We start from the raw sequence: 12,905 nt of genomic DNA, 5'->3' as shown, positions 1-12,905 counted from the left end.
AGAGAGGGTATAAGCAAAACAGAGAGGCTAGAGACAGAAACATGCTGTGCATACAAGCCAGCTTCCAAAATGGCCCCTGATAAACCTCATGACGTTGAATAGTCTCCTGCATGTTGATCAGGACAGATCTCTGAGACCAGGAGAATACAGCAGAAGTGAAGAACATTTGTGACTTCCAAGTCAAGGCCCTAAAAATCATTGGAACTGCTGTCCTGATCTCTTAGAGTGTTTACTCCGGAAGAAGCCAGCTTTCATGCCATAAGGACACTCAAGTGGAGAGCCCTATGGAGGGCCCCATGTGAAGAGGGACTGAGACCTCCCTTCAACAGTCAGCACGAACTTGCCAACCATGGAAATGAACAATCTTGGAAATGGATCCTCCAGGTCTAGTCAAGGCTTCAGATGACTTTCACCCCAGCCAAAATCTGACTGCAATCTAGTTAAGAGGCCTGAATTAGAACGTGCCCAGCTGGACCATCCCAAATCCCTGACCCACAGAGATGGTGAGAGATAACAAATAATTATTATTGTTTTAAGCCATCAGAATTTGAGGTAATTGGTTGTATAGTGATAGATAACTCATAAAGTGACCTTCAGCCACTAAAGAGAAATCTGAGAGGTTTATGAACAAGTCAAACCAGCAGAAATCAGAGTCAATAATAAGTCATCAATAAGTGTGCATTAATTACCTATAAAATAGTGAGGCAATATTATATAATAGTTAATGGTATGACCTTTGAAACTAGGCTGCCTAGGTTAGTACCCTAACTACTCCATTGTGTGACCCTCAGCAAATTAATTATCTCTTTGGGAGATAATACCATTTTCTCTAATTTATAGAATGGAGATGATAAAAATGATACTTAATTCAAAGGTTAATTATGAAGATTATATAACATGATCCAATAAAATACTTAGAACTTTGATAAGCATATAATAATTTCTATGACATGTATTATATAACATATATAGCTATATATATTACATGTATACCTATATATGTAATATATGTGTATATATGTAACATATATGTAACATGTATATGTAATACACACACCCCTACATACATATATATACATATATACATTCAGGCACTGACATACATTTGTATACTCATTTAATTCTTATACAACCTTATGAGATACGTACTACTATATTATCCATTTTACAGATGAGGAAAGTAAAGTATAGATAGCACAGTGTAGAGCCTTGCTTCAGATCCAGACAGTTTGTTACCAGAGTTTGCACTCTTAACTATTATGACATAGAAACCTCCAGTTAATTAGACACATACCATAAATACTTGATATTATTGAAAAATTGTGCTAGTTCATACTGGAAATAATGCATCCATCATCTTTTTTTTCTTAAGGAGGTTGCATTTTAGAGGAGAAAATGAGATTGATAATAAGAAAATCAGATTTGTTAGGAATATTTTGTTTTATAGAAAAAGTATTATGTTTCTTTATGAAGAATTAAGTTAATATTTATAAAATGGTCTCTAGGAACTAGTAATGGGACAATACCTCCATATAAACATGTTCTTGATAGAATAATTACGTATATACATTCGGGGGCCCGATATAATGTACACCAAACATCCTAAGTATGCTTTAGAGTTTTCAACCTTTCCCTCATTGCCAGATTTTCAGCCAGTATTTATCATTGTTTTCCATGTACAACCTCAAAAGTCTCCTTAAACTGCCCCTGTCTGTATTCCTAACTTGCTTTGAATTGAGAAAATAAATAGCCAAGCATGGTAAATTGAATAGTGTGCTCAAAAATTCATGTCTCCCCAGACCTCAGAATGTAATCTTATTTGGAAATAAATTCTTTGCAGATGTAATTAGTTAAGGTAAGATGAGGTCATATTGGATTAGGGTGCACCCTAAATCCAACGACTAGTGATCTTATAAGTAAAGGAGAGAACACACAGAGACACGCAGAAATAAGACAGAGGCAAAGATTGAAGGGATGCAGCTACAAGCCAAGGAAAGCTGAAGATTGCTAGGAGCCACCAGACCTGGAAAAAGCAAGACAAGATTTTTCCCTACAGCATTCCTAGGCAGCATGCCACAGCCAACACCAGGATTTCCAGCATCTGGACTCCAGAACTAAGAAGATGAATTTCTGTTTTTTATAGTCATCAGACACAGCTAGCAGATTCTCAGTCCGGAGGCAGCGCAGGCCCAAGCTCTCCACCTCCCCCGCCGGCCAGCGCCAGGCACCTGAGCCCAGCCCCAGCAGCAGCGCCATGGCCAGATGGAACGCCTACAACCATAACCTCATGGCAGAGGGCACCTGTCACCCCAGGGCCGTCGTGCGCTCTAGGGCTGTCCTCCACTGGGGCCACCTTGCGGGGAAAACCTTCCTCAACCTCACGCCAGCCGAGGTCGGTGTCCTGGTTGGAAAAGACCGGTCAAGTTTTTTTCATGAATGGACTGACACCTGGGATCCAGAAATGTTGTTATCTGGGACTCACTGCTGCAGGGCAGGGAATTTACAGTGGCTCTTTGTAACAAGAGCACCGGTGGAGCTCCCACTTTCAACATCACTCACCATGACTGCAAAGATGCTAGTCCTGCTGATGGGAAAAGCCGGTGTCCACAGTGGTATGATCAACAGGAAATGTTTCGAAAGAGCCTCCCACCTGCGGCATTCCCAGTACTGACCTCATCTGTCCTTTCCCCCGACCATTCCCCACTGCTTTTGCACCCCTCTCCTTCCCATACACACACACACCCCATTTTATTTTGGGGGCCATCACCCTATCCCCCCATTGTTGCCAAAACCACATGGGCTGAGGGCTACAGCCAGATGGACAGACACCTCCCCTTACCCATACCCCTCCTGTGTGGGGTTGGAAAACTTTTTAGTTTGGGAGTTTTGTTGTCTTCTGAATAAAAAAAGATTCTACTAAAAAATAAAGTCATCAAATTAAGTGGCAAGTTATTAAGGCAGTCCTAGGAAACTAATATGCTAACATTATAGAAATTGGGTTAAAAGGAGTCATTATAGAAATTGTTAAAGGGGTTATTGCAGGAGGGTACTTCTCTCAGTGTGGGTGTAAGAACCTTTCCCAGAGAAAACATGCATGTCTAGGGGCTTGAGGGAATATTCAGGAGCTCCCAAGCCTCTATTTATTCTGGGCTCCAACTCAGAAGGAAGAGACTGAAATTGTTGTCAGGAGAGCAAAGGGAGACCTGGAAACCAAGGATCCCTGCTTTGACTGGTAATAACATAACTAGTCCCTGAGATCTCTTAAATTCTAGGAGAAAATAAATGTGTGATCCCACCTGAGAATCTCATTACTTGAACCAAATACAGGTGATAATCCAAGGTCAGAGGCACAGCAGAGAGAATAGATTGGCCCCAGTTGGAGTCTCCAAGCATCATGCATCACACATGAGTCAAAGGTTCATGGAACCACTCTCCACTGGTGAATTGTGTTTATCAGCAACAGCAGGTTAGATTATAGAAGTTAGTGGTGTGCTCTTGATAACTGAAAAGACAAGGACACTCCACAATTGAATGTATTTGGAACAAGCTGTTCCAAATCCTATTATTTCTCCTTCACTGCTTATTACTAGAAACTTACAAAGAAGAGAAGTAAAGTAGCAAAAAAAGTCATTTCTATGGAATTAGGATGTAATTTGACTTCTTTCTATAAAAATAACTAATGTTTCATATTTCCTGAAATTCTTCAGTTGGCTTTTGATGATTCATAGAATACAATGTAACATGAGAACAAGAGTTTATTCCCCAGGCTTTGAGTAGAGAAAATCAGAGGAAGATGGCTATTGTTCAAATGATATAACTTACCCAAAGTGCCAGGAATATACTGTAAGTACTCGCTAAAAATTAGTTCCTTCCAGTTACCTTAAAACTCTTTTTAAATTTTCTAATTTTCTTTTTTTAGTGTAACAGTCAGAAAGATTGCCTTGGCAATTTTAGAGTCTCACAGCTACATATTCAAAAAAAACATTCCCAAGTTCTTGTCCATTGCCCTTTGAATTGTGATTAGTAGTACTAGTTCTAACAACTAAGATATATCATAAACTCTAAGGCAATTAGTGTTCCCCTCACTTTTCTTTCTGCCAGACATAAAGCCTCATCCCTTTAGAATTTATTTAGGGGCTTATTGTTTTATTTTTCTTTTTCTCCACTAGAGGCACTTTAAAAGTTTCACTTTTTTATAAGACCCCAAAAAGGAAAACAAAACAAAACCTACACTGATGGTGATATATGTATCTAAGAGAAACAGGAATTAACTAAAAGAAGTTCCCAATGGCCAAAACTTGAACTATTTGAACAACAAAATAAATAAAGTAATACTGGATTAAAACCCAAAGTATAAAATAAGTATCTCTGAGTTCATACTGATATAAATAAATGACTGAATAAACAAATGGGTGAGAAGAGACAAATCTCCCATGCAGAAGAATTTCAAATAATTTATATAGATCCTGTGCCCTGAAGAGACTGAAGCATAACTCCCCTCTTCTGAAGTGTAGGCTACTTACAGTGACTTTCTTTCAAAGAATACAATATGGAAAGAGGCAGAAAAATAACTTAGTGGAGAAACCTAACAAACACTATCTAGCCAGGTGATCAAGATTAACATCAACCATGAAAAACATGTTGACAGTATATACCCTAGATATGCAGTGATCTCTGTGGTCTTCCTTCCAAAAATCCATAACCCCAATCTAAGCATTAGAAAAAGATGAGCCGAACTCAAGTTGGGTGATATCCTACACAATACCTGACCAGGATTCCTCAAAACTCTCAAGGTCATCAAAAGCAAGAAAAGTCTGAAAAACTCACAGTTTAGAGAAGCCTAAAGAGACATGACAGCTAAATGTTATATGGTATCTTGGATACAATCCTGGAACATAAAATAAATGTTAATGTAAGATATTAATAATAGAGGAAACTGGATATGAGGTATGTGGGAATGCTACTATCTTTGTAATTTTTCTATAAACTTAAATCTACTCTAGAAATTTTTATTTTTATATATTATACAAATTTTTATATATTATTGGTCTCTATTCTTGGTTTCTTAGCTATAGCTAGCTAGCTCCCTCAGGAAGCTCACTCAGCTTAGCACCTCATTAAACCCCACAAAATCCCTACAAGATAGATCCTATTATTATAGCATTTTTACAGATAACAAGCTGGAAAAGCTTAAAAGCTCACCAAAAGACCTGTCCAAAACATGGCAGTGCTAGAAATGGAACTCAGCCCAGTTCTAGAACTTATATTCTTAACCACTATCTCATACTTTCCCATCATGTGACAGTATATATAGAAAGTATAAAACAATCTACACTTATGTTTTTAGAACTGATAAATTACTTTAGGATGTTATTGATTACATGATCAAAGTGGAATAATCTATTATATTTCTGTAAGTTCCCACAACAAATTATTAGAAAATAAAAATATTGAAGAACATACTGCTTGTGGTAGCATCCAAATTATGAGGTACAGAAAATCTAATAGTAGATGTGTAAGACCTCTACATAGGAAACAATAAAACATTATTGAGAGAAATTAAAGAAGATCTAGATAAATGTAGCTATGTAACATGTTTATTCATGAGAACACTTGATATTATGAAGGTATCAGTTCTCAAACTTCTAAAGAATCGATACAATTATAACTGAGTAAGTGTATGTGTAACTTTAGAAATTATCCTAAAATTTAAGTTGAATGCAATGGACTTACAATAGTCAAGATACTATTCAAGATAGAAGAAGAAGGGGAAATATTTGTTTTAACACTTAGTAGAAAGATTTATTTTAAAGCAACACTGGGTTAAGATGTGATATTAATGCCTGAATACACAAACAGGCAACTGAAGTTGATTTAAAAAGAGCCCAGAAAGGGATCTATGCATATATAGACATTTAATTTAAAATAAAGATAGCATGGTGGAACAATGCAAGAAAGACAGCCTTTTCAGTACATAGCCCTGAAACAACTGCATGAAATATGGGGAAAAAACCCAAAATCTACTTCTACTCCATATCACATATAATCAAAACTTAGTGACATGTAGCTTTGATGTAAAAGACAAAGCTATCAATTTCCAAAATTTAATATAAAAGAATTTATCTTCATGACCTTGGAATAAGAAAAAGTTTTTTAAACAGGACACAAAAGCACTAAACATAAGAAAAAGATTTAATAATTGGGCTACATAAAAATTAAGAACTTTTATTCTTCAAAAGATATCATCAAGAGAGTCAAAAGCAAACCAATGTACAGAAGAAGATGTAGCACACATATTAGAATATGTAAAGAACTCCTACAAATCAAAAAGAAAAAGCTAACCAATCAAAAGGGAAAATAAGCAAGGGTAGAACGGGCACTTCAGAGAGAAGACAGCCTCATGGCCAATATATATATGAAAATATTTTCAATTTTAGAAGAAATCAGAGAAATTCAAATTAAAATCACAAAAAGATACTACTAGAAACCCACTAATAACTAAAACTAAGATCTTACAACCAAGTGCTAGCAAGAATGTAGAGCAACAGGAACTAACATACATTGCTGGTTAGATAATTAACTGGGGCAACCACTTTGGAAGGTTTGGAATCAGCTGCTAAAATTGAACATATGCACACACTATAATAGGAATTTCACTGCAAGGTATATATCCAAGAAAAATGTGTGCACATGTGCAGCAAAAGACATCTACAAATATGCACCTCAGTTATAAACACCTCAAACTGGAAAAAGCCCAAATATCTGTCAACATTAAAATGAGTAACAAACTGTAGAATACTCAAACAATGAAAATGAGTCAACTCTAAATACGTCAACAATAGGAGTGAATCTCACAAACAGAACATTGAGCAAAAGAAGCCAGAAACAAATGAAACATTTACTGCATGGTTTGATTTATATGAAGTTCTACAACAGGTAAAACTATAGTATAATGATTAGAGATTTGTGCACCAAGGGAAAAAAAATTACAAATAAAAGAAAGCATATATTATGAAAGTCAAGGAGAGCTTACTTTGGGGATGGTGATCCAGGCTTTAGTAATTGGTAGTAGACATGATTTCCTGGTTGTTCACTTTGCACTTTGTAACATTTCATTGATTTGTACTTTTTTGTTTTATGTACTCCTCAACAAAATGTATCTTAGATATAAAAATATGAATTGTTTTATTTTTTCATTTAAATATATTTTAGTTCTTAATTTAAAAGTTTTATAAGAATAAGGCATACTACAGTGTTGTTATTTTCTCCTTCCTGTTACAGGCTATAGAACATGAGACCTTTAAGATCCCATCCCCAGGTAGACCTAACTTGCAAAATATCTAATCAAAGCAAAAGTAAAATAGAATTTTATACTAGAAAAAAGATATATCTACCAAGGATGACTAGAACTTTAATTACAAATTGCACATGGTTTCCAATAAAATCTTCCCAGAGAAAGCAAGACTATAATCACTCTCACTACTATACTGTGTCCCCATTGTGCTGTTAGACAGGATGGTAATTAACATGGTCACAACTATAACTGTCAGGCATGAAAGCAATGCTGAATGTGTTTCTCACCCAGCTGCTATCAGCATGGGGTAGAAGAATGAAAATAGTGCCAAGAAATCAATCTCCTCCATCAAAACTGAGCCGACTCTGAGCAGTAGTTCAGAGTTTCATAAGAACATACACAACCTCAACTAATCACTGTCCAGAAAATTAATACAGAAGCCAATACAGAAGTATGGAATAGTCCATACTTCACCTGTGGTTCATGTGCAGGTGTTCTAAATGCCTGCCAAGAAAGTATGTAAGGTGTTTCAGAAGGCAGGAAAGAGGTAAATAGCATCTTCCTGAGTATACAAAAGGAATATGTTAACTGTCAAAACTAGTTACAATCAGGACGATCCCTTTACTTGTAAGACATTTTTATTACATAAGGCTTTTCATTTCTAGAAATTAAGAATGAATGTTATTGCAACACCAGCTGGGCAGTAGTACATTATTGTGATGGGGGAAGACATCAGATGGCAACATTCTTTAGTAGAATTGTGCATGTAGAAGACTAGCCAAGAAATTGACTGAATTGTGTCAATTTGGCTAGTGGCTAGTTAATTTTGGCTAGTGGCTGACTCTAAGGTATACAGGGTCCCAAACCAAAAAACAATTTCTTTTTGCAAGATCCCTTTCAATAAAAACAGTCTGATTAAAAATGCATTATAAAAATTCATGGATCTGTGAAAGATATGGAAAGTAGGACTGGCCCCAGGAAGAATTTTAACTGCAATGCAGGCCTGAGAAAGTCTTGTCCAAACTGGTGAGGAGCTCTAGAGGCAGTATTGGCTATCAGAGCGTTCTATGTCAGGCCAAAATGGCCAGGTGTTAGGTAACTCACTTATTCAGTCAGCAGTTGTGGGCTCTCCTGGAAAAGGTATGACCTGGGGTGGAACAACTTTGGGCAACTGAGGCAAGTCCTGAGGGAACTGAGAGCTGGAGGCTGTCTCCTGACTGTAATGCACACAGCTGAGCAGCAAGTTCTTCTCTGAAGGGATATTTCCCTAACACATCTCTAAGTCACTATTGCCCACCCCCGGAACTACTGGTACTAACTTCATAAACATTCAGAGGATAGCCTCTCCAAGATTGCCACAGGCCTCTTTTCCAAGGGAAACTTAGAAGAGAAGGATATGGAAGTTAGTCCTAGGAAGGCATCCAATGCTTATTGTCTGTCTCCTTTGCTATCCATTCTAGAGTCCCCTCACCCTGAGCTACCAACCCTGTTGACCTTGATGGCTGTTGTAGTCAGCCTGGGCTGCTATAAAAAAGTGCCATATACTAGGTGGCTTAAACAATAGACATTAATGTCTCAGAGTTCTGGGGATGGAGAAGTCCAAGATCAAGGTGCCAGCCAATTCAGTTCTTGGTAGGGGCTCTCTTCTTGTTTGCCCATGGTCACCTCCTTGCTATGTCCTCACATGGCAGAGAGAACTCTGGTATCTCTTCCTTTTCTTATAAGGGCACTATTCCCATCAGAAAGGTCCCATCCTCATGACCTCAACTACACATAATTATTGCTCAAAGGCTCTATCTCTAAATGCTATAATATTGGGGGTTAGGTTTTCATCATGTGAATTTTGGGGGGACACAATTCAGTCCATAGCAGTGGCTTACCTGATGTCATAAAGCACACATTCATCTCCGAGGTCCCTGACCATGGATGGTCATTATGCCCAGGCTGAGGTTGCTTTAACTTCATTTGTAATCATGACAGGCCAATAAAGAACCAAGAGGCATTCAAATAGATCACTTTATTTTACACAAGATCACCTATATAACCACAGAAATGGGAAAAAGTGCTGGTACTACTACTGGTGGGTGCCATGGGTGCCTGAACTACTTGGTTAAGTAGCTTTTTTGTGTCTTCTGAATCTGTCTATGCTTGTTCCTGGGTGTAACTCTTAATCCATCTTATGATGTATTATTGTCGGTATTACTTGACTTTATGGTTTGGTGGGAATTACAGGACCTAACTCATGATAATTACTTCTGTCCATATGGTCACTTGTAGTCCCGTGGTCAGGCCTAGTAGTTTGCCAAGAGTTATTTTTCAAAAGACATATAATTCCCTGATGCAAATGTTTTTAGAATCCTAGAAGCCTATATTAAAATTCTACCACTGGTACTTGGCACGAAATCAACCTGGTACCTTCACCTACCGCTGATATCTCCAACACACTGGTTCCATCAGATTGCATAGTCCAAAATGCAAGGCTTGTACCACAAAAACCAGGCTTGACCTGCTAGGCCCTTCACTGCTCTGGCCACATTCAAAGCTAGCAAAAAACATTTCTGTCACTTACTGTATCAGGTAAGTATGAAATATGTTGCCTCCAGAACACAAAGAAACCCATCAGGCATTGTGCTTTCTTATTCTGGGTAGAAGAAGCAATATGTAATAATTTATATTTTACTTTGAAAGAGGATATACTGGAAGGCCCTTACCACAAAACCTCTAAAATTTTATTCAAGTGGCTAGACCCCTGAATCTTCTCAGGTTTATATCCTACCTGCTGGAGCAAATTTCTCTTAACAGGCCTATAGCAAACCTTACTACCTCTTGCTCATCCAGACAGATAAACATAATATTATTGATGCAATGAATCAATGTAATCTTCAGGATATCAGAAATGGTCCAGACATCTTCAGACTACATCATGACAGAGAGCAAGAGAATTAAAGTATCCATGGAGCATAACTATGTAGATATAGGCTATATTAATCTCTTCTAGAAAGGACACGATCTCTGGCATGGTGGCTGTGGTTAGAGCTACTATTTACTTGAGCTTGCAGTAATGCATGGTCATTCTACAGTATCTGTCTAGTTTCTGCAACGGCCAAACTGGTGAATGAATAGAAGTACCACCGCCCCTTCATCTTTGAGATCCTTAATAATACCTCTAACCTCCTCCATCCACACTCTATCTCCTGTAATTCTCTTTTGTTTCTGGTTTACTGTGTTGGCTGGGGAGGGCCATTTCATTTGGCCATTACTCCACATATCAAAGACTCACGTATCAAAGACTCATATCAAAGACTCAGTATATGTCAACTGCTAAGCACATCAGTTCCAATTATATATTCAGGGCATGGATAAATGACCATTAGGTGGGTTTGAAGACTTGATCGGTCCATCATAAGCTGGACCTTGGCCAGCATTCCATTTTTCACCTGGTCTGATACATCCCCACTCTAATGGGGGACCATGGTGATAAGAGTATCAAGGTCAACTCAGACCCTATATCCAAGAGTTCTCAAATGCCTGGGTATGCCTCTTTATCCTGTGTATCATTGTTTGAGTAAATGGCCACAAGTAATATAGAAGAAGAACTGGAGGAATAAGTATAGTATGTATTTGAATCAGTGTTGTATCACACTTCCTTCTGGAGGCTTGATGACTTCTTCAGTCAGTGGATTCCATTTCTGAAAACTGGAAAATTTTTGTGGAGTGACTATCTCAGCCTCCTGCTTGTCCATTCTTATTTTCTTTTGATTATATATATTTATAAGTACTTTTACTGGATGCCCATATGTATTTCCCTTTGTGATGTTGAGTTCAAGTGACCATATTTGTAATTCTTTGTGTGTCAAGCTCCCTGGGTTGCTATTCCAGTGACTAAAATAAATTGAGACTCTGACATCTAGTGGCTAAGCACCACCACCTGCCCTTCATTGTTTCAGAGTACTCTCATCCCCATGGTCATACAGGAGCCAAGTTGTTAACGCTTCTCCTACATTAAGGCCTTGCTATGGGGGACGACCACCACTAAACATCCAGGGATGCTGATGCATTCACTAGCACATTCTTTATGGCTCAGTAAATGGTGTGTCTTTTAAGGTTTCCTATGGAACATAGTCATCTGAAAAGTTCTCTGGCCATACATAATAGATCCATTCCAGTATTTCCATTTCCTCCAGCCTTTTAATCTCTTCCTCCACCATCTGACATGGCAGTTATAGCATTTCAACTTCACTCAGCATGGGCCATCATTTTTTTTTCATACTTCTGAGAGCCATCTGAATAGCAAGTTCTCTCTATCCCCTGAGACTTCTGCCAGTGTTGATTCCTGTATTTTGGGAAAGCACTCCCAAATTAATACATTCTTCTTTATCTAATTTTATGTTAGGGACTTCCTTGATCAAACACTCTCAGAATCCACACCCAAGCAGACTCCCCCATATTCTGTCCCTATATCAGTTCGAGAATATATATGCTAGAGGCATGCTATCACTTAATCCTAGTTATAGTTGTGAAAGAAATGGCCATGAAATGAAGGAATATCCTGGGGTGGGGGTACATGTTCCCTTATGTACTGATTTTAAAAATAAATAAAATCTGAAAGCATTCCACATAAGATAAGGAACAACACAAGTTTGTTCATTCTTAACACTTCTGTTAAATATTGTACCCACGGGTTTTTTTCCAGGTAAGTTAGGCAAGAAAAATAGATAAAAGTCATCCAGATTTTTAAAAAAAGGAATAAAACTATCTTGTTTCATGAATAATACCCTCTTATAAACAGAAAATCCTAAGGAATCTACCAAAAAACTATTAAAGCTGATACACAAGTTAAGCAAGGCTGCAGGATACAAGATCAATATACTAACATTAATTTTATTTATACACACTAGAAATAAACAACCTGAAAATGATATTCATAAAATAATACTATTTATAATAGTATTAAAAAAGTAAAATACTTAGAAGTAAATCTTATAAAATAAGTAATAAGACTTGTACATTGATGTATAAGGAACGTTGTTGAAAGAAATAAAAGAATACCTAAATAAATGGAAAGACATTCCATGTCCATGGAATGTTGTTAAGATGGCAACATTCCTGAAATTAATCTAAAGATTCAGTGTCATCCCTATCAAAATTCCAATTTCTTCTTTTAAATTTGAGAAGTTAAGCATAAAATTCATTTGGTTGCATCCAAACCAACTTTGGGATATCTGTATACACAGTAACTTAATAAATAACACAGTTTTATGTTAAATGAAGATATAGATACAAAATAATTTGTGCTGGATGATTTATTTAAATGACCCCAAGAATAGACAAAACTAATTTAAGGCAGTAAAACCCAGAACAGCAATTACTAATTGATTAGAAGCTAATGTCAGGTAACTTTTTGGACTGATGAAACTATTCTCTAATTTGATCATTGTGTCAGATACATGTCTGCTAACATTTGTCAAAATTTATCAATGTATATTTAAGATCTGTGCGTTTCACCTTATGTAAATTATACCTGAATTTTATAAAAGTATGAAGCCAATCACCCAATGATCAATTTCCTGAATGCCAATTCTTCAGTTGAGGACTGACGTTTTTCTCTCCT

At 37.1% G+C, this 12,905-nt stretch overlaps 1 pseudogene; it reads left to right on the top strand.

The window, feature by feature from the left end:
• The first annotated feature begins 2,254 nt into the window (after positions 1 to 2,254).
• LOC116629949 lies at positions 2,255 to 2,671 on the top strand (annotated as a pseudogene).
• Positions 2,672 to 12,905: the final 10,234 nt, after the last annotated feature.

This window comes from Phoca vitulina, unplaced genomic scaffold (assembly GCF_004348235.1).
Source record: "Phoca vitulina isolate PV1807 unplaced genomic scaffold, GSC_HSeal_1.0 scaffold3, whole genome shotgun sequence".
Lineage (NCBI taxonomy): Eukaryota > Metazoa > Chordata > Mammalia > Carnivora > Phocidae > Phoca > Phoca vitulina.
This window is presented reverse-complemented; position numbering and strand designations above follow the sequence as displayed.